Below are 23,483 nucleotides of genomic sequence, written 5' to 3' on the forward strand. Positions count from 1 at the left end.
TTCAATTCTTTATAGACAGGACAACCTCTCTAGTTGGCAGAATGGTTTCCCCCACAGTTGCTACATTTTTTGGCAGATCAGTCCTCCTTATTTACGGGGCAGGCCTCAGTGAGATGAAAATCACCACAGGCAACGCAGACTGCCCGTAGAGTGCAATAGGTTTTCGTGTGTCCATATTTCTGGCATTTTGTGCATTGGACCGGTCCATTTCGTTTGTGTGGTTCCTCAACGGTGATCCTACGGTGCAGTAGATATTTTGTTCGTCATTGACTTGTATTTTTGTTTCATTTATGTTACCCCTTTTTACGGACGAGACATAGAATGAGTTTGCGCCAATTGTATCAGTTATTTTTTTGACCAGTTAAGCACAATTTGCTTGTCGAACATAAATAGGTGGCGGTCTTAATTTGTTGATTCGCTACACTATGCGCTGACTTCGTTGGACCACTATCGCGATTGAAGAAGGGAAACACGATGATGCTAGTCTTCTTTGACACTTTCACGAAGTGGGTCGAATTGGTACCACTCAAAAAGGCCACCACCGCTACCCTGGAACTGGCTTTTCGAGAACGAATCCTGAGCCATTTCGGCATACCCAAACGTTTTGTGTGCGACAACGGCACGCAATTCACGAGCCGATCGTTTCGGTAATTTCTACAGACAGCAGGAGTACAACTGCAACATACCGCACCGTACTGCCCCCAGGAAAATCCAACGGAAAGGGCAAATCGGACGGTCAAGACCATGATTGCCCAATTCGTAGGGGATCATCAAAACACCTGGGACGAATTAATACCGAGAATATCACTCGCAGTAAAGTCCAGCGTCTCTAAGACAACGGCATTCAGCCCAGCTTTCCGACTGCATGGAAGGGAGCCCCGTTTGCCTGGAACGCTTTATGACGAAGTCACGACGCGCACAGGGAGCCCCCCAGAGACCGCTCTTGGCAAGGCAACCAAACTCAGCGAACTATTCACCATTGTCCGAAATAACATTCAGAGGGCAAGCCAAGAACAAGGAAGGCATTACAATCTCCGCCGCCGGCAATGGCACCCCAGTATTGGATCCCTAGTACTCCTACGACAACACCACCTCTCCAACGCGGCCGACGGATTCACCGCTAAGCTGGCACCAAAATACGATGTACCCTACCGAGTCAAAGGTTTTGCAAGCTAACATCAACGACTTGAAGGAATTCCACAAGAACAGGGATGTAACCGACGAGGTAAACCCCACCACTAGCCCCCCGCAACCTCCATAGGTACGACATCAGCATAAGAGCTAAAAACACGCCCATCCGAAAGAAAGGGAGTGGTGTAACGAACCATGGATCCCATGGTTCTTCACAAGCAGTCGATGCCACCAACGATTCCCCCAGGTGAAGATATCCACACCAACGAATTCAAAACGCAGCACAGGTCGAAACACAGAAAGACGTCGACCGAAGAAAGTAAGAAAAGCGCGAACTCAGCACACGCGAGGCCAATCGACGGAAAGGCGCTGGCCAAGATTATATAACCAACCCCCACCACAGCAAAACCAAGTAACCAAAGCTCTCAAATGACAAGGTCAACACCAAATAAAATGAAAACTCAGCACACGCGCCACCAAAATCCACGAAAATGGGAACAGCAAGAGAACTGCAAAATAAAGACTCAGCACACGGGCCATCGAACGTCAAAGAAATGCGATCACCCCACGCAGCAAAACACAACCAATAGCATGGAAAAGTGCCAATCAATACGCTAAAGCGAAACCCAAGCCCGGCTCGGAGCAACTCACAACGCTTCGAAATTCGGATTCGGGGTAGTGATGCTTCAGCGAGATTCAGGTGATAATTTTTGACATCCTGTTTTCTACATGAGTCGTACAACCAAGCCGTGCGAGGTTGAAGACTATGAGATAGAGCCTCGGTCCGGTTCTAAAATGAGACACGTGGATGCCTTGTCGTGTAATGTTGTAACTGATAGTTTGCTACATCGTTTGAGGGAGGCACAGCTGTTAGATGAATGGACGAAGGTGGTCAAAAGTGTTGTCAAGTCCAAAGGATATGAAGATTTCTACATATTGAACCAAGTTCTGTTCAAAGATCCCAATAAGGAGTTGTTAGTTGTACCTTCGCTCATGGAAAATGAAATCATTGAGATCAACCACCAGCTAGGTCACTTTTCTTGTAAAAAGACTCAAGATTTTATCGAGAAGTCATATTTTATTCCCAAGCTCATTTTATTTTATTTATTTTATTGTGTAGAGTGCATCTGGTAAATGCAAAGGCAGGTAGGCCAGAAGGGTTCATCCGATAGACAAGGGGGATAAGCCTACTATATTGATCATGTTGGCCCGATGGAGTTAACCAAAAAACGATATTATTACCTTTTCGTGATTGTGGATGGCTTTTCTAGCTACGTGTGGTTGTATCCTACTCGGAGCACAGGGGTTGATGAAGTTATTAGTTGTTTGGAGCGTCAGGCTGTTTGCTTTGGAAACCCGTACAGGATCGTTTCAGATCGCAATGCTGCTTTCATAGCATCTCTTTAAGGCGTATTGCGATAGGGAGAAGATTCAACTTTTGCTAATTGGAACAGACGTACCTAGGGGAAATGGACAGGTCGAGCGTATCCATAAAATAGTTGTCCCAATGCTATATAAATTAAGTCATGAAAGTCCAGGATGCTGGTATAAGCATGTAGATAAGATACAACAGATCATAAATAATACCGAGCCGAGGAGTACCAAAGTTTAAACTGCTAACTAAACTAAAACTGCTGCTAAACTGCGTATTTCAGGTAATGTGCAGCTCAGAGAATTGATACAGGGCTGTCTGATTTCAGAATTAGATGATGAGCGTGATAGCTTGAGAAAGGAAGCAAGAGAGAATATTCAGAACATGCAAGCTGAAAATAAGCGAGCTTTCGTTCCCTCTGGATGGCAGCATTATGAGAAGCTGCAAGACTTTCTAGGATCCTTCCGAATAAATAACTTGGGGCAAAGCACCCTGGACAACGAGAGTAAGTTAAATAATATGATGTATTTATTACGTTCATTATGTTATGTTCATTGCAGATATTAATCAGTTTTTTTCGGACGTGATTGAGGTGAACCAAGACGGATCCTGCAGCTCCAGCGCACTCTCTGCGAGCAATGGGCCCCACAGAAGCGCACCAAGCTATATAGCGTAGTGGCTCCGCTCGTAGAGGTGTCCCGAGATCGCCTAGCTGCTCAGAAAGAACACCATAAAAAGCAGGAGGATCTCCTCAAGGAGCTGATCCGAACCCAGACGACATTTCAAACGGATTTTATGCAATTTTTAAACAGCAGTAGTAGGTTTTTATAATACATTTTTTTTCTAATTAAATTTTAGTAATTATAATAAATGACTAAAACTAATTATTTAAATTTAGTCTAGGTTCTTATTTTTTATAAGTACATTTTTTTTTCTCTTTAAATTTAAGTTATTATATATTTATTATTTATTAATATATACAGAGTTATAAGCATAGATTAGGACCCTTAGTAGAAAGATGAAGCTTTGGCTGCTCTGGCCTTTAGCTACTTATTATATTATATTTTATATTACGTATTAATTAGGATAGTTAAAGTGAGACTGTATTTACATTAGATACGCTTATGATAGGGGGAGAGGGTTTACAATTATTTTATAGTAAATTATTATTTTCCCATATATATTTACATTAAACTTTATGGTATATGTCAGCATATTTGAGAAATGACAAATCAGTTGTAGATTGGGTTGGGTAGGTTTTTGTAGTAACGTAATGGGGTTCTTGTTGGAGAATATGTTATGTCTATGTTTGGATAGCGCAGCACATGATGTGGTGAATATTTGAGGATGAAGATTTTTGCAATAGTTGGCAATTGCTGTTCATTTTGGAATTAAGGTAGTGTTCGTGAGTTAGTTTCGAGTGTCCGATGCGTAGTCTGGTTATTTTGGTTTGGTCTGTTCGGGTTAAATTGAGATATCGGAAAAGTGGTTGGAGTGTGGAGGATGGGGGTGAGATGGTGCGGTACCTGTCTGATGTGGCGTTCATAAATTGGAGCTTCTCCTCTTGAAACATCTTTTTTATGTATTGGTCTATGTCTTTTTTGTTGAAGTTAATGGTGTTAATTGAGGGAAGGGAGTGTGCTGTTTTGGCTCCAGGTATCCATAAAAGTTTTGTTTTTATTCTGTGCGAGAAGAGTTCTAACAAGAGCGGGGTAGAAGCTTCTGTTGTTGGTGTTTACTATTGCATCTAATGAGGACAGGGAATCTGAGATGAACTTTCCTGGGGTTTTTCTAACTAGTTCGATTGCTTCTACAATTGCTATGATCTCTGCAGAAAAGACGGAAGAATAGTTGGGTAGTCTACCTAAACAAAGAATAGACATTTCTGTGGAAATTGCAAAAGTAATAGAGATGTCCGTGGCTGACCCATCGGTATAGATAAATTTGCGGTCCGAGTAAGATTCTCTAATGGAGAGAAAGGCAGTTTGGTATACTACGTTGTTTGTGTCGGTTTTTGTATATTGTCGAAGTGTGAGGTCGACAGAATTTTTTTTAAATAACCAGTATGGCGTTTCCTTTCTTCTCCTGATTGGACCAAGAGGTATTTTGAGTTGTCTACACTTGTTGATAAGGAAATCTAAGACTGAGGATGTGGTTCTGTTTTTTTAGTGCTGTTTTGGTCAGGAATTTGGCAAAAGGGGTATCTGAACTATTGTGAAGTGATTTAAAAAGTTTGGTTTTTGAGAACGTATAACGTTGGTCGAGGGGGGCGATATTCGCTTCAGACATGAGGTTTCTGGAGGGTGAAGTACGGTAAGCGCCAAAGGCTGCTCTGAGCGCGCAGTTTACTATTGGGTTTATTTTGTTAATGGTGGATTTAGGAGCTTTACCATACAGGAAGAGGCCGATGCTGTGTGCTTGTTTTTGTGTTTCTGTTTTACGAATTGAGTTAAAGTTGTTGTTGTTTATCGCGATTTTGCTGATAAGCTTTTGAGTTCGCGCGAAGCTGGGTTTTCGGTAGCACGTCTTATCTCCAGGGAGGTTGAAGTGATACTGAATTATATATTTATTCTATTTAATATGTTGCAATTGCAGATCGTATCTGTTGTGATGAATGAATATAATCAGCAGAAATATTTCTGCTATCGGGCTGTTCTCTCTGCTCACTTAAAAGAAGTTCCCAACATTCATTAGTTGTGCTGTTGTGCATGTTTAACATGTTGTGAAAGATGCAACAATACAATATAATGGCACTGTGGTTTTTATGATGGCTATCCAGGCATTTTTCAATTATGCGGAATCTGGCTTTAAAATGCCCAAACGCATTTTCCACAACACGCCTTGCTTTGGAAAGGTTGTAATTAAAAGTGCGCTGTTCTAAAGACGCGGAAAATGGGTACGGCTTCATAAGCTTTTTGAGAACCTGGATGCCGAGTCCCCAATCAGCATTACTGGAACCTTCACTCCGCTAATTTCCTTAGCTTTTTCCTCTAGCAAAGGCGACTATTCGATACGCTTGCCGAGGCTTGACTTTTGGTATATCATTGAGTCGTTGCATCTTCCTGCGGAGCCGATGTTTACATATGTAAAGATATTCAGATATAGCTGAAGTAAATTGAAATTAAATATTTTAATAATTGACAATATTTGTTTAGGTGCGAAAATATTACCTGTAGTCTACCATTGCAAATAATACGGTTGAATACCAGCCTTAATATTTGTGGTGGTCGACTGCCTCAGCTGCAGGTGGTTTTATTTCAATGTGACATCCATCTAACATAAAAATTAAGTGATGAAATTGATTTACTTATATTTATATAAATATATTATGGATGATTTTATTGCATTATTACCAATTGCACCTAGGCACTGAGGAAACCCAAATTCTTCAAATCCTTCGACACACTCGTCAATTTGCTCGGAAGTGAGATAGTATGAAGACCTGTATTCTTCTGAGAATTCTTTTATCAATGCCCTGCTAAACTCATGCAGGATATTGCAGACGCTGTTGGCTGACACGTCCAAAAGCCTACCGACTGTTCGGTACTCAGAAGAAGAGTCCAAAGAATATAAAGCTATGGCGATACGCTTCTCCAGAGGAATTGCGGCTCGGCAGTTTGTGTCCTTCTTCCGTAGTACTTCCAGGCGAGTAACCAACAGAGAAAAACAGGACCTGTTCATTCTACAAATTTCCTTAAAGAACGCCTCTTTGTTTTCGGATACATCCTTCTCCCAAAATAAACCGAACCGCTTCTGAAAAACATAACATATCTATTTGTACTTTAAACATTGTTGCATTTAGTAGAAGCACTCACAAATGACCAAAACCTTCCTGGCTTCAGTGTTTTCCAAACAGATATCTATTCTATTATCTCCACCTCGTCAAAGTTGTCCTCATCATCATCATCATGTCCAGCAACATGATTAGCTTGTGCAAGAATATGTTTTGCTGCTGAATCACATTCACAACCATTGCAATGTTATTTATTTATATTAATTTTAACTATAAAGTTTACAAATTTTCACCGCACGCAATTGTGAGCATCAGCTATTTCTCATCAATGGTGGATGGTCTCAGTGTGAATTGGTGTTTCACATCTTTCAAAAATTCCCACCGTTCCCCCGGGATGGGCTCAGTGTGCAGATGGCATTGTTTGGTGCTTCACATCTGTTAAGAATTTCCACCGTTCCTCCGGGATTTGCTTAATGTGTAAAGCCTATAACGTTATATTGGACATAGTTTTATCATTGTCCATCAAATCGCCAATTTTTTAACTTAAACTTGCTAAAATTAAAAATTCGGAGTAAATATTTTTTTTTTGTTATTGTCATTAGCTGTGCTTGCATAGATGATGAATGGTGCCAGTGGTCACATCTGTCGAAAATTCATCGTTCTACCGGCTATCGATAAAATATTGATATTGATAAAATTATAGACTATAAATAAATTATCTATATTACTGTTTTAATACCCGTATTTAAGACATCTCATGTTATTTGTCTAAAATTCGGTGTTGGTATTGATAGTGAATTCATAAAAAACAACGTATGTATATTTTTACATATATCTGCATCCACATCTACCTAATATAAGCTACCTAATATATACTATGTACATGTGTACATTTACTTACATATGTATGTTCGTTTACACAAATAAAACTTTAAATAAATTTGAATTTACTCTAAATATCATTAATTTACATAAGAAAATATGGACAAAGTCGAATTTATACCTGGTACTAAAAGAGTTACGGGGTATATGTACTATATTTGTGGTCAAAGTGGATGAGTGTAACTCCCAGAAGGAAACGTTTCCGACCACATAAAGTATATATGTATATTCTTGATCAGCATCCGTCTTGTTGAGCGCCCAGATCTCAGAGACTATAAGAGCTAGAGCAACCAAATTTTGTTTTCAGACTCAGGCTCCCTTCCGCAGTCAAAAAGGACGAAAATCTATGTTATCCAAAATTATGAAGATACGAGAAAACGCGGTATCGTATAAAATTACCGAATCTGGATCAGACCTCTTGCGGAGGAGATGTAGAATGTACATTGTAGATGTAGATGACAGATTGAGAAAAACCGTTCGTTCTCTTTCGTAGTGACCAGACGTGTTTTTGTTTTGCGCTCCGCATTTTCCTTTTGTTTAACTTAAACAGCCGGTGTTTTTTATCTATAATTTAACTCTCGAACTAACTTACATTAAAATCATACTTTTACCGCGGGTGCATGCCTGATAATTGTGTAAAAACACAACTTATTTAAAAAATTTTGTGCGTCGGTAAGTCGTGTGTTTGTGTTGTTGCTTTTCGTAAGTACGCCCTCTCATTACATTTAGCCGCTCTTTGTCGTAGTTATTGCCATCTATCACTCTCTCTATCACCTAACTCTCAATAACTGTTCTTTCGCTCTCGCTCTTGTAACTTTTTGTGTAGTAACGCTCTCACCTATAAGCTGTTGCTGCAACCACTCTCATCTCTCATCTTTTACCGATTTCGCTTTAAGAATGCTCTAAGAATTTACTCTGCACAGTGGTCTGATTGCTATATGTTTTGAACTTTTTTTTCCCAAAGTAAAAAAAAAAATAAAAGACATAAATATGGAATTTTCTGTCGTCTGTGCCAAAAAAACCTGCAAGAAGCAGATCACCCATGACCAGTCCAATATCCCCTGCTGGCTTTGCGAAAGCGTAGTGCACGCAAAATGTGTAGGGATCTCGGGCCGTGTAGGAGACGCCATTTCCCAAAACAACGGCCTACATTATAGTTGTGAGGAATGCCGTGCTGTGGAAAACGACATGCGTTCGTTCATGAGGCAGACGCGGAGTGGCTTCAAAGAGCTGATCGTAGGCTTTAAACAGCAATATGATCGGCTCTTGGCCATGAACACTCAGTTCAGCAGTTTACAGCTGCAGGCTGAGTCTCCGAGGCGCAAGAAGTCTACTCCGCGGGACTTGCAAGTGCCGACTGCCTCATGTCCGCCGGCATCTGAAAAACTTACTCCGACCACTCCCTTAGTGCAGCAGTTGATTACGTTTGCTACTCCAAGGGCAACGATCGCTGCTGGTGAGGCAGATTCGGGAGCCGAATGCGTCACCTCGGAGAGTATGCAGTTAGAAATGTCTGTAGAGTCCGTTACCTCACATCCAATGATGTGACCGCTTTTATACAAAGCAAAATAAAAGCCGTCGGCTTAAAGGTGGAAAAATTTAACTTTTCTTACGCCAGGGAGATATCTTCCTTCAAGATAAGCGTCCCCCCAACTCAATTTGAAACCATTTGTTCCGCCAAGTTTTGGCCAGAGCATTTGGTGGTTAAAGAGTTTAAGGCTAAGAAAACGAATAGGCCCCCCATTACTCTTCCTAGCATTCAACGAGTGCTCCATCTCCATCCTCATCTTCCACCTCTACTTCCACCCATCCAAAAAACTAACTTCCTCTCTTGTAGTTACCTACCAGAATGCTAGAGGCTTGCGTAGTAAGCTCAGCACTCTTTTCCTTGAGAGTCTCGCATTCTCGAGACCTGGTTAAAGCCGGACATCCTTAGTTCCGAAGTTTTGTCAGGTCGGTACACAATTTTTAGAAATGACCGTTCGTCTTGACGTGGAGGTGGGGTCCTCATTGCAGTGGACTCAAACTTCACGTCGGAACATTTCATGGTCCAGGTTCAACAAGACCTGGAATTCCTGTGCGTAAAACTGATTCTCCCAGGCTTTTCCATTCTCATTACTTGCTCGTATATTCCACCTTCCTCGGATAGCTTAATATACGAGGATCACCTGTCCGCTTTAAAAACTTTTTCTTCCTCGCTATCAGATAAAGACCATATGATAGTTCTTGGTGATTTCAATTTGCCAGGTACTGTTTGGTCTTCGATAAACGAGTCTAATAACCTTGTGCCCATGTCACGACATGACTTTATCGACGGCTTGCTAGACCTATCCCTGTCTCAAGTCAACCACTCCCGACGGAGTTCCCGGCTGTGTACTTAGGTACTGTGCCGACGCTCTGTGTGGACCCTTGCTTAAACTATTCACCCTATCCATCAACTCTTTAGGGTTTCCGACTAATCTTTTGAGATGGATTTCTAGCTACCTTTGTTCTAGGTCTCAAAGAGTCCTCTTCAAAAACTCCTTCTCTTCACCTGTTAAGGTTACTTCTGGAGTACCACAGGGCAGCCATCTAGGCCCACTACTATTCACACTCTTTATTAATGATCTGCCTTCAGTATTAACAAACTCTCGAGTACTCATGTATGCGGATGATGTTAAACTTTGTGTCCAGTATAAGGACATTTCATTTCACTCTCGCTTGCAATCCAATCTCAATAACTTTCAATAATGGTGCTGTGCAAATATGTTACACCTAAATGCCTCGAAATGCAAAGTAATGACATTTCATCGCTCTAGCCCCCTATTGGCTCCTTATAACCTCTGCGGTGGTTCTCTTGAGAGAATTACCTTGGTTGATGATCTTGGTGTTAAATTAGACCCAAAGTTAAAGTTTTCTGAACACATTTCTACCATGGTAAATAAGGCCATGGGTATGCTTGGGTTTATAAAGAGGTGGTCAAAGGAATTTGACGACCCCTATTTAACGAAGACTCTCTACATCTCGCTTGTTCGTCCGATTTTAGAATACGGCTCTTGTGTATGGTTCCCCCAGTACAAAGTACACCAGGACCGTATAGAATCAGTCCAGAAAAACTTTTTACATTTTGCTCTGCGTGGCCTTAACTGGAATGCAGGTGTGAGACTGTCATCTTATCCTCGTAGATTGCATTTAATAAACCTTCCAACCTTAGTTAGTCGTAGAAAAAGGCTTGGTTTGATTTTTATGCACAACCTGATCAAGGGCGACGTAGATAGCCCTGACTTGTTGAGCCGCATAAACTTTACGATTCCTATTATATCTACTAGAAACTTCATTCCTTTGTTCCTTACGCTTTGTAGATCGAATTATTCCTTGCACGAACCATTTAGGGTACTTTGCTCGGACTTCAATTCCCTCTACCACATAATATCAACTACTAATTCCCTTTCTCTTCTTAAATCACTAATACTAACATAGTTTCCCGTAATTAGTTATATTTTTAGCTATCTTTGCATGTTTAGCTTTTTGAGTTTTAGTCTAACACCTATCTTTCCTGCATGCTCGCGATCGGTTCGGTAACACGCGTCGCGCGTCATGCGGCAGCGCCCCTCGGTCGGTTGGGCGGGAGGAGGGCTGCGTTCCTGCCTGGGTTCCGCGCGTAACAGGCTTCGGCTTGGTGTCGCATGGGCCACTTGATGGTGCAGTCATTGCATATCAACGTCCAGACAAAAAAAAGAAACGTGCGAGTCGTTTCTGGGGACGCGACTCTACTTATACCCGTACTCAGTCAGTATATACATTTTTGATTTTGATTTTTTAGAATTTTAGAATTTAAAAAAAATTTTACATTGTTGCTACATCTGTTATTTACATCTACAATGTATATTCTACATATAACATGTAGGTTCTACATGTACCATTTATATTCTACATCTCCTCCGCCAGCGGGCGCTCGCGTAACGAGGCAGAGTGTGCGAGCGAAAAAGAGAATGAGTAGCGGGTCTCTATCTGAAGGAGGCGGGGGAAACAACTGAAAATTAATTTCTTTATTCTGGCTATAATTATTCCGATCTGAATCAGATTCTGCAATCTGGTAGCTATGGTCATTCTCTACGATACTGCGTACTCCTTTTTCTTTTATCTTTTTAAATGTGCCTGCCACAGATTTTCGTTCTTTGTTTGGGCAGAAGGGGGCGGGGCTTAATTTTGAAATACACTTGTAGCAGTGTGATATTCCATGAGTCTGGAAACCAAATTTGGTTTCTCTAGCTCTTATAGTGTCTGATATCTAGGCGCTCATCGAGACGGACAGAAGGACAGACGGACATGGCTATATCGACTCGGCTATTGATGCTGATCAAGAATATATATACTTTATGGGGTCGGAAACGTTTCCTTCTCTACTTTGCACACATCCACATATACTTTTACGTGTATAAAAACAGGAGATTATGTTTTATTGAAAAATGAAACAGGTCATAAGTTAGATTTTAAATATACTGGACCATATACGGTAGATAGTATAGGAGAAAACATTAATATAACAATTTCAAATATAAAAGACAAAAAAACAAAAAGTAAATAAGGATAGATTTAAACTTTTTATTTCATAATCATTTAATTTTACCCTGACGTAGACATGACACAGACATAGGCATACGTATAAAATTACCATAATACATCATGATACATGATACGGAAATAAAAATTAATAAATCAAAAAAAAAAATTTCAATAAATAAATAAACAAAAGAAAACGAAAAAATATTATACATATATTTATACATATAAACATACATTTTAGTTCACAAATTTTAAATATAGTTTTAAATAAGTTTATATACTACGTTATTTTTTAAAAAGGGAGGTGTAGTGAACCCATGCATGTACATTAGGCTGGGCCTGTTTGTAGTAGGGCGCTTCCTAGTGCAGCAGATAAGCCCTCAGAAGATCCAAAGTGTCCCGCAATGAATAGGCACAGTATGATGGTTAACAAATCGGTTTATTGGGCACTCGAAACGGCGCGGTTGTTTGATTATATGTGTGTATGTATGTGGGTGTGAATATAAACGATTCTATGTATCGACGCGTACCGGAATGTACGGGGGTGGGTAGAATACTAAACTCCCGCTTAGTGAGCTGGCTGCCCGCCAACTCGCTAGCGCCAGGCAAGAGAGAGCGCGCTCCGGCTGTTAACAACAGCCCCCTGCCAACTCGCTGCTGCTACTCTCAACAGGGCCAAACAATTTTTTTTTCGAAATTCAAACGGGATACCCCCTAGTTTTGTTACCTTGGATTTAATAGTAATTTACATGATTTAATTTTTTAGCGGTTGCTACCGAATTTTGCAAACAAATTTTGCAAAAATGTTTGCTGAATGAGTTGGATAACACTACTCGACACGATTTTTCCTCGAAGAACAAAACCAACTTTTTCTTAAAGATTTGGGGCTTAGAAATGGTTTGATGATATTTTTGTTTTTTCTATGGCCGAACTTTTTTTTTGACGAATTTTTGAAGTCTGGTATTTTTTAAGTATTTTAAAGTCAAAATGTAAAAAATACCGCACAAAAATCATACTTTTTGCATTTCAATGCTTTATATTTCCCAGACGGTAAGCTGAAATCACAAAGTGTTTGGGCTTAACTTCTAGCTGTTTTAATTATCTTTCAAAATAGCAAAGTTTTTTACAACCAGACGTAAGATACTAGAGTTATAAGAGAAAAACAAGCGCTACCTCTGAAAATAGCTTTAAATAAAATACCAGACTTCAAAAATTCTTCAAAAAAAACTTCTGCCATAGAAAAAAAACCATAATTCTTTAAAAAATTTTAAAGCCCCATATCTATCAGAAAAAGTCTGTTTGGATCCTTGAGGAAAAAAAAACTTCGATTTTGTCGAGTAGTGTAATTGGTAAAATCTATTGCATATTTATTGATACCATTAATATCGTCATTAATCAGTTATTGGCAGTAAAAAACCTGCACAAGTTTTTGCCAACTAGTTATGTAAATATATCAACCTCTGCTAATCATTAATTTTTTAACAGTAACTAAAAAAAAATCAAAATAACTTTTTATCAATATGAACTAGTTTCTGAATTTCAATATTATTTGAAAAAAAACCGACGAATTTTTTTTGTTTTTATTGTATTTTTACCTAAAAATTTTAATCTTCTTTTCGTGGTGTCAACCCCCGAACATTAAACTAATAATTTTAAAAAAATTGTATAATATTATTGAATAACAAAGAACAGAATTGATGGGTCCCCTTGAAAAAACAAAAAAAAAAAGTTTGTTGGTCAAATTTTGGCCCAGCCTAATGTACATCATGTACATATGTAAAACTCTGTTATATATATAAATATAAGCGCGTACATATACGCAGTGAATATACGCAGTAAACAACTAATGTTTATGTTACACATTCCTTTTGCACAGCAACGATCTGCGACTTGAACGCAGATCGGTCAGCTACCAAAACTGCTGATCAGGCATTTCCCCAAACTCAGGCAGAACCCAAGCGCCCTAACACTGAGGCGATGGGTCTCCCTCTCAAAAGCCCCTTAATGCTGATCATGCATTTCCATTAGACTCAAGCAGAGACCACGAGCACTAATACTAATGCGGTAGTACTCTTTTCATATAATGCATGGGAGAACTCTCGCTCTCCGTTATACATAAGAACAATTGTACCCAATCATCAACCAAATGAAGCAGTCGTGCTTGCTCTATGTACTTCTAATATAAAAATGGATTTCTAAAGTTTTAATACTGCGTATCTCTAAAATTGTGGCTGCCACAGATGTTCGTCTTTTGTGGGTGCGGAAGGAGGCGGGGCGAAATTTCGAAATGCACTTGTAGCAGTGTGATATCACATGAATCTGGACGAATCTGGGAAGGACGGATGGACGTGGCTATATAGACTTGGCTACTCTACTCGACACAATAGAACTTTTTCTTCCCGCTGTGGACCAAAATTACTTTTTCTGATAGATTTCGGGATTTAAAAATGTTTAATGGTTTAATTTTTTTTTGTGTTTTATGGTTCATTTTTTCAGAGGTAGTGCTTATATTTTTCACATAACTTATGTATCATATATCTGGTTGCATATAACTTTGCAGTTCTAAAAAGCTGACAAATGCAGCTATAAATCCCAGACACGTTGTAGCTGCAGCTTAAATTAAATTTAATAATTTTTTTGCGGCATTTTTCCCCGAAATTTTGACTTTAAAAACTCAGGTAAAGTCGAAAACAATTATTCTTGGCATGCATTTTTATACCCGTACTCAAGAGTTAAGGGGTATATTAGATTTGTGGTAAAAGTGGATGTGTGTAACGCAGAGAAGGAAACGTTTCCGACCCCATAAAGTATATATGTATATTCTTGATCAGCATCAATAGCCGAGACGATAGAGCCATGTCTGTCTGTCCGTCTGTCCGTCTGACCGTCTGTCCGTCTTGTTTGACGCCTGGATCTCAGAGACTACACGAGCTAGGGCAACCAAATTTGGTTTCCAGACTCATGTGATATCACACTGCTACAAGAGTATTTCAAAATTTCGCCCCGCCCCCTTCCGCCCCCACAAAGAACGAAAGACACAATTTTAAAGATACGATAAAACTAAAAACGCATTATCATAGAGAATGACCATATCTACCAGACTGCTGAATCTGAATCAGATCGGATCATAATTATAGCCAGAATGAAGAAATTCATTTTCAGTTGCTTCCCAAATCAACCGTCAACGACTACAGACGTATTTTTTAATCGCTCCGCGGTGAAAATTCAATAAAGTCAATTAATCGCGATTAATCATAAATTAAATTCGCGAAAAAAAGCGCTCGGGGTAGGCGTGGGTACTAGCGATCGTGCTGCCCATGAATACCATCCAATCGAGTAATAAAGACTAATAGAAATAATAGAAAAGAACAAGTGTCAACGTTTAAGAGCACCAGCTCGGTAAGGAACACAAGCACTGTAAGCAAAGCCAAAATGAGCCAAGCCCGGCAACAACAACAAGACGAGCGTCGGCTCTCGCAAGCAAAAAGCAACGCGTACTTCTCTATACGCTCGCCAAAGGCAGCAGTACCAACAAAAACTGCATCATTGCAAGTGAACGAGGAGAGAGCACGCTCTCTCTCCCCTGCATTGCAAAGTGGGTCATGGAGTGACCCCAACAACGACAACAACCACAACAACAACCACTGCAATTGCCCAGCGCCCGATACTGTCGACCCACTGCGACAAGCCCCAACTCTCCCAACCAATAAGTTCAAAAAATGCTAACGGAGCGTTAATTCAGACTGGGCTCGATCGCTATGTGCAAATCAAAAGAAAATTGAGCCCACAAAATGTGAAGAACAACAATGCAGCCAAAATAACTAAAATAACCGAGAACACTGTGCCACATAAGGCACTAGCAAACAATAGATTTGCGATACTAAGTGTCCCAAACGAAGATGAGATCACCCAAACACCCAAGGCCAAAAAATTAAGACCGCCACCTATTTATGTTCGACAGGCAAATTGTGCTGAACTGGTCAAAAAAATAACTGATACAATTGGCGCAAACACATTCCATGTCACGTACATAAAAAGGGGTAATATAAATGAAACAAAAATACAAGTCAATGACGAACAAAACTATCGATCAGTTGCGAAATATCTCGAAAATGAAAAAATGAATTACTACACCTACCAACTTAAAAGTAGCAAAGGATTAAAAGTGGTTATCAAAGGAATCGAACCAACATTCCCAATCAATGAGATAATAGATGGACTTAACGATAAGGGCTTCGAAGTCAAAATGGCAATGAACATAATAAATAGAAACAAAATTCCTCAGCCAATGTTCAAAGTAGAACTGACACCTGAAAGTATGCATATAAGGAAAAATGAAGTTCACCCAATATACAAGCTTCAATACCTACTGCACCGTAGGATCACCGTTGAGGAACCACACAAACGAAATGGACCGGTCCAATGCACAAATTGCCAGGAATATGGACACACGAAAACCTATTGCACTCTACGGGCAGTCTGCGTTGCCTGTGGTGATGTTCATCTCACTGAGGCCTGCCCCGTAAATAAGGAGGACCCATCTGCCAAAAAATGTAGCAACTGTGGGGGAAACCATACTGCCAACTATAGAGGTTGTCCTGTCTATAAAGAATTGAAAAATCGCCTAAACCAACAAATAACTGCAGCTCGTAACCCGGTCGTCCGACAAAACTTAACATATATACCATCAACTACGACTCCAGCAGTTTCTTTTGCTCAGGCGTTAAGTTACAACAACGGGTCGTACGCCTCAGTCTCTAAGCCGACACTTCAACCAACCACAGCTGGAATAATGCAGAATCAGGCATCAAATCAGATCCCAGAAATCTCTGCCCAACATACCCCTGCTAATCCATCCCAATTGCCTAGTGGAATTGAGTCAATGCTGGTAACTATAACAAATACAATGGTAGCAATACAACAAACGATGCAGGAGCTTATGCGCAACCAAAATCTCCTCCTGGAGCTCCTAATCAAACAGAAATGTGTTTAAATGTCCTGTCTAAATATATGTTTCTGGAATGCAAATGGCATTTCGCAGCACAAATGCGAGCTCTTACAGTTCCTCGCTCAACACGACATTGACGCCATGCTCATATCAGAGACTCACCTAACAAATAAAAACTATTTTCACCTCAATGGCTATAACTTCTATGCGACAAATCATCCCGATGGTAAGGCACATGGAGGTACTGGCGTTCTGATCAAGAATCGCATTAGGCATTATCCATTGCCTTCATTTGCTACACCTTATCTACAGGCAACAGCAATTCATATTGAAATTCAGAGCGGCTACCTAAACCTAGCCGCAGTATACTGCCCACCACGTTTCTGCATTTCCGAAACAGAATTTGTAACATTCTTCGACCTACTAGGTTACCGATTTATAGCAGCTGGTGACTACAATGCCAAGCACACCCATTGGGGATCTAGACTTACCAACCCGAAAGGAAGACAACTATATAACGCTATAATAACCCCACGAAACAAGCTAGACTTTATCTCTCCGGGCAAGCCCACATATTGGCCCACAGATCCAAACAAGCAACCCGACTTGATTGATTTTGCAGTTACACGAAGGGTGCTGCAAGCTCAGATTAATGTAGATCACTTAACAGATCTATCATCGGATCACTCGCCCATTCTACTTCACCTTTACGACCATCCACAGAATTCGGAACGCCCACACTTTCTAACTTCTAGCAAAACAGATTGGTTCAAATACAGGAAGTACATAAGCTCTCATATTGATAGCTGCCCAAACATTAATTGTAAAGATGACATTGATAGGTCAGTCGAAGCATTGGTTTCCTCAATGTCACTGGCGGCAAAACACTCAACACCAATATTAGCATCTAATAAACATTCCAACAGCAGTCGTATTTCTAGGCACATTGAAGTGCTGCTACGCGATAAAAGAAGGCTTCGCCGAGAGTGGCAAGCACACAGATCACCTGCATCGAAAGAGCGGCTAAAAATAGCCAACCACCTACTACGCAAGAGCCCTAGAAGATGAAAAAAACCGAGCTCAAATATCCTATATGGAGCAACTCTCCCCAACTAGCAAACGATTCCCTCTGTGGAAAGCAAAATCAGGCGTATGCCCACCAATCGAGAGTGAATCACCTTTGCGTACACAAACAGGAGAGTGGGCTCGCAGCAACAAAGAGAAGGCAAATACATTTGCCGTCCATCTAGAAAACGTCTTCAAACCGCACCCAGCAACGAATAGCTTAGTGCTCCCACCAACCAACAATCCCGAAGCTACTCCGCCTATCATATTCCAAACAGGAGAAGTCACAAGGGTCATTAAAGACCAAATCTCAAAGCAAAAGAAAGCTCCGGGCCACGATTTCATCTCTCCTAAAATGATCATAGAATTGCCGAGCTGTGCAGTGTATTTTCTTACTATGATATTCAACAGCATGATGAAATGGGGCTATTATCCTCAAGAATGGAGGAAATCAGTCATCACAATGATCCATAAAGCCGGAAAAGACAAGTCCAAGCCATCATCATATAGACCTATCAGCCTACTGCCTTGCCTATCAAAGATATTTGAAAAGCTGCTCCTGAATCGTATCAAACAACACCTACACATCAACGGTGCCATCCCGACTCACCAATTTGGATTTCGCGAAAAACACGGAACCATTGAACAAGTAAACCGTATAACCTCTGAGATACGAAATGCATTTGAAAGACGGAAGTATTGCTCCGCTGTTTTTCTGGATGTCGCACAGGCTTTCGACCGCGTTTGGTTAGATGGCTTAATCCACAAAATCAAAATATTACTTCCACAGAACATCCATGGAATAATGGAGTCATACCTACAGCAAAGAAGTTTCGCAGTACGATGCAAAGATTTCCTCTCTGAATATCATCCAATTGAAGCTGGTGTACCGCAAGGCAGCGTGCTTGGACCGACACTGTATATCATATTCACAGCAGATCTACCGACAAACAGCCTAACAACAACTTCGACATTTGCTGATGATACTGCCATATTAAGTCGCTCCAAGTGCCCAAGAAGGGCCACGGATCACTTATCATCTCATCTCGTGGCCTTAGAAAAATGGCTAGCAGACTGGCGGATACATGTAAACGAGCAAAAGTGCAAGCATGTCACCTTCACGTTAAACAGACAAACTTGCCCTCCATTATGTCTGAACAATATCAACATTCCACAAACCACCGAAGTAACATACCTTGGTGTTCATCTGGATAGAAGGCTTACTTGGCGTAAGCACATCGAAGCGAAGAGAAATCTACTTAAATTTAAAGCTAGTAATCTACATTGGCTAATAAACACCCGTTCACCACTAAAACTGGAGTACAAAGTACTTTTGTACAATGCAGTTCTCAAACCTATCTGGACATACGGCTCCAAGCTATGGGGAAATGCTTGCGTTAGTAATTTAGAAATAATCCAGAGAGCTCAATCGAAGATACTAAGAACTATTACTGGGGCACCATGGTACATACGGAATGAAAATATCCATAAAGACTTAAATGTAGGATCAGTTAAAGATGAAATTGCCAAAGTGAAAGCAAAGTACCAGGCCAAGCTTCAAGCCCATCCTAATAGACTTGCGCAGTCTTTAACTTGGCACACTAGCCATACACGACTCCGGCGAAGAGACCTTCCCACCCAGCAATAATACTTAGCTAGGGACGTACTCTAAGTAATTAAGTGTAAATAATTAAATAAATATATTAGGCTAAGATTTGTATACTTGTCGTAAGTCTCTAATAGGGAAGATTCGATAAATAAAATCCCGTAATAAAAAAAAAAAAAGTTGCTTCCCCTTCCCCCTCCTGCCCACGACCACCCTACTCATTTTCCTTCTCGCTCGCACACTCTGCCGCGTTCAGTGCGCGAGCAACCCCTAGCGGAGGAGATGTAGAATATACATGGTACATCTATAATCTACATGTTAGATGTAAAATATACATTGTAGATGTAGATAGCAGATATAGCAAAAAAATGTTAGATGTAATTTTTTTTTTTAATTCTATAATTCTAAAAAATCTTATGCTCAAAAATGTATTTACTGACTGAGTACGGGTATAAGTAGAGTCGCGTCCCCAGAAGCGACTCACACGTTCCTTCTCGTTAGTTTTAGAGAGACGCATTAATTAGGCGTCGTTCAAGGTTTAAAGTTTGTAAGAATCGATGGATAAACGGAAAGTTGAAGCCGTTTGCGTTGTCGTTTGCGTTTTCTTCATTCTGGCTATAATTATGATCCGATCTGATTCAGATTCGGCATTCTGGTAGATATGGTCATTCTCTATGATACTTTGTTTTTAGTTTTATCGTATCTTTAAAATTGAAGTCAGCGAAATCAATATCAATTGCGATCGATAGTGGGAGTTCGGAAGAGCTGACTATGCGAAGACGCATTGTCAGCATTGCGCGGTCACTGCGTCAAAGACAGGATGGGGCGATGATGGTGTTGATTGAAGTGGATCAAGCGGTTCCTGAGAATTACAACTCTAGGCGCATGTTTTGGGCAGGAAATGGAATTTACTTTGTGAGTACTTTGTAATGGAAATCTTGCGCAACATTATTGCAAGTGGGCAATAAACTAGGGCAATAAATTATTGTGTAAGATTTGGTTTGGTTTATGGTTTTATATTTTGTTGAACTCTTCTGGAGTTAACACTTCCCCTCTTATTTAATTTGTCCTCAAATGAATATTAAGAGGATGGTATGTTATTGATTTCATAGTTTTGTTTAGAGTTTACTGCTCTGGTGTCAGTGTCAATCTTAATATCTGGTGTTTCTGGAGGAATGTTAAGCATAACATTTTGCGGTTTTGGACAGATTTTTGATATTATGATCAGCACTATTGCGATCGTAAACAGCGTTATGATGGTCATAGTAATTATTGAGGAATGAGTTTTCAGGAAGTTGAGATGTTTTTATACCCGTACTCAAAAAAGAGTTAAGGGGTATATTGTATTTGTGGTAAAAGTGAAGGAAACGTTTCCGACCCCATAAAGTATATATATTCTTGATCAGCATCAATAGCCGAGTCGATATAGCCATGTCCGTCTGTCCGTCCGTCCGTCCGTCCGTTCGTCTGTCCGTCTTGATGAGCGCTTAGGTCTCGGAGGCTATAAGAGCTAGGGCAACCAAATTTGGTTTCCAGACTCATGTGATAACACACTGCTACAAGTGTATTTCAAAATTAAGCCCCGCCCTCTTTCGCCACCACAAAGAACGAAAATCTGTGGCAGGCACATTTTTAAAGATACAAGAAAAAGGAGTACGCAGTATCGTAGAGAATGACCATAGCTACCAGATTGCAGAATCTGAATCAGATCGGATCATAATTATAGCCAGAATAAAGAAATTAATTTTCAGTTGCTTCCCCCGCCTCTATCAGCCAGAGACCCGCTACTCATACTCTTTCTCGCTCGCACACTGTGCCGCGTTCAGTGCGCGAACAACCCCTAGCGGAGGAGATGTAGAATATGAATGGTACATCTATTTTCTACATGTTAGATGTTAAATATACATTGTAGATGTAGATAGCAGATGTAGCAAAAAAATGTAATATGTACATTTTTTTTGTAATTCTAAAATTCTAAAAAATCATAAGCTCAAAAATGTATATTCTGACTAAGTACGGGTATAAGTAGAGTCGCGTCTCCAGAAGCGACTCGCACGTTCCTTCTCGTTTTGTTTGTTCTTGTGTTAGCTTCCCAATACCCGTGTGAATTGTTAAAATATGGCTATTATTGTAATTTGTTAATTTTGTTGCTACAACTACTAATTGTAGGAAGAATGGTGATGGGATGAATCTGGAACAAAATGAATAATGAGAAAAAAATATAAAAAGTGTTTTTCGGGTATTTTCCGATTCGTGGTGATATAATCAGATGGAATCCCGCATTCGGAAAACTTTGTTGGGGGGAGATATATATTTATTTTATTTAATCGGAATTAATTTAATTATATAATATCGGAATATTAGCAATTTTTTATATTGCTTTTGGTTACAATTTTTCCTAAAATTTACTATTTCTTTTTTGAATCTTGGAGACAACTTAGAGCCTAGCCTTGTGTTTATTTTTACCCAAATTTCCTGACCTGGTGAATTTATTTTTATTGATTTTTTGTTTTTATTGTGGTTCTTTAAATCTAAGATTTGCTTTGTCTTAAGTTTATCAATATTACTTTGTCTGCTTATATCGTATTTTTCAGGGTTGGTTGTTACGTTTCTGCCAAAGAATACCTCCAATGGTCTTTTATTGGTTACTGAGTGTATAGAAAAGTTATATTCGTAAATAGCTCAATCTAATATGTTATATATTAGCAACATAAGCATCATATTGCATCAGCCATTTCAAATGTACCACACACACTAACACTATCACACCCGAATATATGTATGCGTAAAGAACGCTTGAGAGAGTAATAAAATTCAGTTCTATTCGAGTTCTCACCAAGAACACTATGTTTTCTTCATACCGAAACATAACATTTTGGCGACGAGGAAAAACAAATTGCCGCAAAATTATCAATTTGTGTATTTCGAGCGGTAGTCTAACCAACTAGAGATCGAACGAAAAATAAACAACAATGGAAAGAAATTCCACAGACATTAATGCATTGTTGGCTCAACAGCAACAATTTACAGAAAAGCTAATTCAACAACAACAACAATGGATGGAGGCCATTCTTGCACAAAACAGTGGTGTTAAAAGACCATCAGAATCAACAGCTTGTCCGCCGTTCCCAAGTTTTAATAAGGATCAACAAAATTGGGAGACGTATTTGCGACAAATTGCGCAGCATTTCGCCGCGTATTCCGTTATCTCCGTCGAGAAACAAAAAGCATATTTTCTTTCGTGGGTAGGCACGAATGTTTTTGAATTTGTAAAAAATCTGTTCGGTAGCGAAAATTTGGACCAGCTGTCATACGTACAAATCACAGAAAAATTATCGGAGCACTTTAAACAAAAGCGTCACGTTGTTGCTGCTCGATATGAATTTTTTAAACGTCAGATGCGGGACTTACAATCTCATAAGGAATGGGTAGCCGATCTACGTGGTATAGCTCGCGAGTGTCAGTTTGTTTGCAGTTCCAATGGGTGTACAAACAATTATGTTGACGAAATTATACGTGATCAAATAATCGTACACACGCCATTCGAAGCCATACGCACAGCCACTTTGCAAAAGCTTCAGACGTCTCTCGCAGACGTACTCTCAATTGCCGAATCTTATGAGGCAACAACAAAAACAGACGCAGTCATAAAGGAGAGAGAGAACAGAGCACTGGACATGAACGCTGTACACACACATAAACAAAAATCAACAGAAACGCAGTGGTATGGAATCAAAGGGAGGCAAGAGCACTCTCAAATCTTGCTCCAGTTGTGGAAATACACACATTCGTGAAAATTTTAAATTTCGCGATGGTACTTGCCATAAATGTGGTCGAAAGGGACCTGTCGTTTGCATGTCAAAGCAGTGCAAATATATGAGAGAGAGCGATCATCACAAATACCAAAACAAGGAAAAACACGCAAACAATTCACATCGTCTCAAGCCTAGTGAAGTTGGATGGAAATAAAAATGTAATCGACCTGGAAATTTTCAACGAAATTATTTCTTACCATATGGATTCTGGCGCAACTGTATCAGTTATGAATTTCAAAACATTCAAACAACTCAAAAGTCCAAAGCTGCAGAAGTATGACCGCATTTTGCATGCGTTTGGCCAACAACAAATTCCCGTGCTGGGGGAGTTGCACACGGAAGCCAAATGTGGCGATAAATTAGCAAATGTTGTCATAATCGTAACA

At 39.9% G+C, this 23,483-nt stretch overlaps 1 protein-coding gene and 1 long non-coding RNA gene across 5 annotated transcripts in view; one reads left to right on the forward strand and one right to left on the reverse strand.

Annotated features, from left to right (window-relative positions):
- Window positions 1–3,415: 3,415 nt before the first annotated feature.
- On the reverse strand, window positions 3,416–7,589 carry LOC111081246. Of its 2 annotated transcripts, XR_005968134.1 has the most exons (5): window positions 7,518–7,589; window positions 6,319–7,462; window positions 5,857–6,256; window positions 5,674–5,776; window positions 3,416–5,608 (listed from the first exon to the last, which is right to left on the reverse strand). It is a non-coding gene; the product is annotated as an uncharacterized LOC111081246 (long non-coding RNA). The 2 variants fall into 2 exon arrangements; XR_002608602.2 differs by having other exon boundaries at window positions 3,422–5,608; window positions 6,319–7,558.
- Window positions 6,906–23,483, forward strand: part of LOC111081676 (4F2 cell-surface antigen heavy chain-like) — a 58,732-nt gene continuing 42,154 nt past the window's right edge. For 2 of the 3 annotated variants that reach the window (XM_041594656.1, XM_041594655.1), the window contains exon 1: window positions 6,906–7,049. The gene's annotated coding sequence lies outside the window, so the exon portion shown is untranslated. The remainder of the gene's footprint in view (window positions 7,050–23,483) is intronic. The other variant, XM_041594654.1, reaches the window with a different exon arrangement.

The sequence above is a fragment of the Drosophila obscura genome, unplaced genomic scaffold (assembly GCF_018151105.1).
Source record: "Drosophila obscura isolate BZ-5 IFL unplaced genomic scaffold, ASM1815110v1 contig_31, whole genome shotgun sequence".
NCBI lineage: Eukaryota > Metazoa > Arthropoda > Insecta > Diptera > Drosophilidae > Drosophila > Drosophila obscura.